A 5,000-nucleotide genomic window follows, 5' to 3' on the forward strand; every position below is an offset into this window, starting at 1 on the left:
GCTAGTCAAACGGCTCATATCTAGTATGTCCTAGTTAGCAGCCGCTTGACGATGGATATGGCCGGTAACCAACGTAAGACGGAGCCTTGTGGACGTTGCAGATGTAGGATATGCCCACAAAATTCCATCAAATTCCCGAATAAAATGTGGGACATCCGACAAGCCTTCACCTGCACGGATCGTAAGCTAATTTCCGCTAATATCTGCAAACGTTGCCACAAGACACACGTGGAACAAACTGGCAAGAGATTAAGCGACAGGTTTGGGCAACATCTACGGTCTATTGAAAACAACGGGGACAAACCTGTCACCCACCATTACAATGGGTCCAGTCATCGAGGATTGAACGACATCTAGATAAGAAAGTTAAGTATGCCTATTCAAATAATCAAAATAAGACAAAAAGAACTTTCTACTGCTCTATCTGTCATACTGATGCACGCTCGACGGAGAGGTGTTTCAAAAATAAATGACAACCAAATTCAGCGCAGAGAACTTATGTATTTTACAATACAAATACCAAGTCATCAATGATTCCCAGTTCTCACAATGCGCTTACTCAAAAAATCACTTACCCACATTATTTTAAACCCTTCATAGAAGATGGTTTTATCTCATTATACTCAAACCCAGACACGTACCAGCCCATTAAATGACTACGTGATACTGGTTCTAGTCAGTCTCTTATTACTAAGACTGCCATCAATGGGATTGAAAATGCAATCCCTTGTGGTCAGACAATAATGAATGGAATTGAGTCAGTCGAAGATGTTATTCTTCTAGTAAAAATAAATTTCATATCACACATGATCAGAAGTAATGTTGTCATTCGAGTGATAGATAGTTTGCCTATTGAAGGAATACAGGTACTCAATGGGCTGGAGAGAACATAAATTTCAGCAATATTTCAGGTAACATGACCAAGAGCCCCCAACTGGCCCCACCCATAACTATTCTAACCATAATGATTATTTTCAGTCTTCGTTCTCTATAACTGGGGAATAAATAATGTGAAATTGAATGTAAGCTTCAATTTAATATACGAAAACAGATAAAATGGATGTTTCGGGTTTCCCCTTTATAAACAAAACCTGCCCTGTTTTGTTGATAAAGTGGAAACCCGAAACGTCCATTTTATCTGTTTTCGTATATTAAATTGAAGCTTACATTCAATTTCACATTGTTATTTATTTATTCGAGCTTCGAGCCGCACCATTTACATATACCTGGGGTGAACATTGAAACTCACATAATGGATACCCTCGGAAATGATCCACTCGGTGATGAGTATTCCTGCTCATCTTCGGTGCAAATGAGAACAAAACACCTACCATTGTACACATAATAACAAAAATTACTGTACAGATATCAATTTTCAGCCTTCCCTTTCTAGGCCTCAGGATTGTAAAACTTACACCCTGGACACCGACAGCAATGATCGATTCGGTGATGAGCACTCATTCCTAGGTGCAAATGAGGATAATTAAAAATCATTGACATTAACAATGTGAATGTTCAAAAAGTTCCTTTTGGGATTAAATACATGAATGGTCACCGATTGATGACACTTTTTCTTAAAAATGAAATTGAAAGAAAATTCCCTGGACACCCCAATAAATGATAAAGTTAGATCCCCAACACCCTCTCCCTGAAGAATGGTCATGGTCAAGCACACAAGGGAGTTTGAATCCCACACCCGACCAAGGTCACTGGAATCCAGATTGTCCTCCTGATGGCATGGTTGTTACTCTAGTGATAACCAGGTCCATGAAGAATATAAGTGAAGATGATCATAATGTTAGTCACACTATGTTTGATGATATTAACATGGATACTGATGTAATAACTTGAGCAAAGAAATGATGAGACATTGAAATATTGTTACAATTCTTTAGTAAAAGTGAGTAATATCCATACTTACAAAACATGTTTCTATCTCAAAATTGATGTACTCATGAGATGATACTTACCTTCCTTTGCCAAGAAGGAAGATTGCCATTTATTCCTCCATCAAATTGTAGTCCCACAAAGAATTATGGATAAAATTCTGGCAATTGTCCATGATAATTCTCATGTAGATTAACAAGACTTTATCTTATATAAAGAAATAATTTTATTGGACGTCTTTAAGAATAGATGTCATAAATAATGTCAAATTTTGTAACGCACGCCAACTTAGCATGAAAACTACAATATCCAAGTTCACCCTCAAACCAATTAAAGTAACGAAGTGGTTATTCAGTATCAGATACTGAATAGTGCTTTGCCACTATTCAGTATCCATGAGGAACTCTTTTTTATAGAGAGAGTGAAAAGTGCGACAATCTCGGTTGAATGTAAATAAACTGCTGACATATTTCCAGATTGAACACGTGCAGTAAATGACAGCCCGATTCAAAGTTGTAAAAATATTTTGATCGTAATTTTGAAATTTCTACTATTGTGCAATTAACATAGTTCAAAATATCAAAATAAGAGTGGCATTCAAATACATTTTTAAATGTGTAAATAGACATGATTAAATGTCACTAGCATGTCAGTGACACCATGGCTTGGTGCATATAAGCTGTTTGACTCTGAGCTTGAGGATCGAGAGTTCAAATCCCGGTAGGGGTAACTTTGTTTTGTTTTTTTCCCCAATATTTTTAAAATTCCTTCTGTCTATTGATATCTTTTAAAACTTTTGTTTTAATAATTTCATTTGCTTGTAATATACTTTAATGTTGATATTATACTATTGTTCTTTTATTATTATTATTATTATTATTATTATTATTATTATTATTATTATTATTATTATTATTATTATTATTATTATTATTATTATTATTATTATTATTATTATTATTATTATTATTATTATTATTATTATTATTATTATATATTATTATTATTATTATTATTATTATTATTATTATTATTATTTCTATTTACTTACTATTATTATTATTATTATTGTTGTTGTTGTAATCGTCATCATCATCATCATTATTATGATTATGATTATTATTATTTTTTAATCAAATAGTTGGAGTATCGATTTATTACGAATATCTTTTATGTGTTATAATCTCGTTGTTGTTTTTCATTATTGTGCCCTTCTATTGTTTATTACTTTTTAAAATCTTGCTTTTTCCTGTTTGTCTCATTTGTTGTTGTTGTTCTTCTTGTTTTTGTTTATTTGTTTGTTTGTTTGTTTTGTCATCTAAGACAAACCCGATTCATTATAATATGGATAAGTAGAATTGTGTCGTACCTATTTGTGTTGTAGAAAACGGAGTTTAAAATTAAGAAAACTCTCTCTCTCTCTCTCTCTCTCTCTCTCTCTCTCTCTCTCTCTCTTTCTCTCTCTCTCTCTCTCTCTCTCTCTCTCTCTCTCTCTCTCTCTTTCGCTCTCTAGTTTCTGTAATAAATTATCGTGTTTGTAAAACTTGATTTCCATTTATTTTATCATTACCATTGTCTGGCCTCAAAAAAATATCTCCCCGTATGTGGGCAAAAATCATCTGCGATAAACGCAGGGATCGGGTCACAGCGATAGGTCATCCGTCCCGCTATCAGCGGATGTCGGCGTCTATGGGGGGCTTAAGGGTTCCTTTCTGATATTTTCATTTGACCCCTAGGGGTCCCCTCTTTGATTATTATATTTCACTTAACCCTTGTTGGGTCTTCATTCCTTTTCTATTTCACCCTCACAGAGGGTCTTTCCTCATTAGGGGAGGGGTGCTATGCCATGGCAATGGTTGCTAGGACATCACCCGAACGAGTCCAGAGTTGACGGTACCTTCCCCAGATTGCTAGGCATTTTGAACACCTCTTTTATGCAATCAGGGTTCGAGCCCGGCGCTGTGTAAGCAAAGCGCGGGAAACCAGAGGCAGTTCTTGTAAGTTTCATCCAGCTGAACTGAATACCACCTTTCCAGCGGTCATGTTATGAATCATTTTATTATTATGGTGTTCCTTATTCGTGGATGCCAGGAGAAAGACGGATGAATGGATAAGTAGAATTGTGTCGTACCTATTTGTGTTGTAGAAAACGGAGTTTAAAATTAAGAAAACTCTCTCTCTCTATCTCTCTCTCTCTCTCTCTTTCTCTCTCTCTCTCTCTCTCTCTCTCTCTCTTTCGCTCTCTAGTTTCTGTAATAAATTATCGTGTTTGTAAAACTTGATTTCCATTTATTTTATCATTACCATTGTCTGGCTGTGAAATCAAAACAAATAAGAGAGACGAATGGATGAACAGTTGGGCAATGAGCACCACGGGTAGATGTATGTTTTCCCATATGACCACTCCTGTAAAGACTGATTGTCTAAATAAGCTCAGAAGACACCAGCAAAGCATCATCTTTCAACTAAGAACACAATACATTCCGCTCAACAACCATTTAAGCAAAATTACAAAAGACAACTCCCTTCCTGCACCCTATGTCAACACCCAATGAAACAGTAACACACCACTTGCTTGAATGTCAACCTCTTGAAGACCTGAGACGCACATTCCTCCCACCAAATCCAAGCATCAGTAACACACTTGAAAGTCACCTGGAACAACTACAAAAGACGTCTAACTTCTACGTCATGGCACAAGACCAAAGGGCTAGAGCTCAGGTGGTCGCTGGTTCGGATAAGTAAGTAAGTCTGGCCGTGAAACAAGAGTTTTCTCTTTCTTTCTCTTCCCTCTGATCAGGCTAGGCTCAGTGCAGTGGCCTGATCTTCCACTCCGAGGGAACTTATCAACGAGTTCCCCCTTTCTATCCTCCTCGTCTTTTCTTTTCTTTTCTTTTGTTATCTGGCTCTACCGACTCTCCGGGAGCGGCTCGAGAGGTCACAGTTACGTTCAGGCTCCGAGTTTTCATCTGTCATGGACATCTGTCCGTCCCTCTATCAGTTCTGCATTTTTGTGGGGATTCGGATATGGTGACGACATCGTTTGGTACCGATATACTTAGTCCAGCCCAGGACGGGATCTAACCATGATGGGTTTAATTATGTACAAGGAA

General features: G+C 36.7%; 1 protein-coding gene across 1 annotated transcript in view; it reads left to right on the plus strand.

The window, feature by feature from the left end:
• Nucleotides 1-5,000, plus strand: part of LOC144976544 (uncharacterized) — a 15,755-nt gene that overhangs the window by 8,144 nt on the left and 2,611 nt on the right. The window lies entirely within an intron of this gene.

Source organism: Berghia stephanieae, chromosome 7 (assembly GCF_034508935.2).
Source record: "Berghia stephanieae isolate SIO BIC M18660-M18661 chromosome 7, UCSD_Bste_1.3, whole genome shotgun sequence".
Classification (NCBI taxonomy): domain Eukaryota; kingdom Metazoa; phylum Mollusca; class Gastropoda; order Nudibranchia; family Aeolidiidae; genus Berghia; species Berghia stephanieae.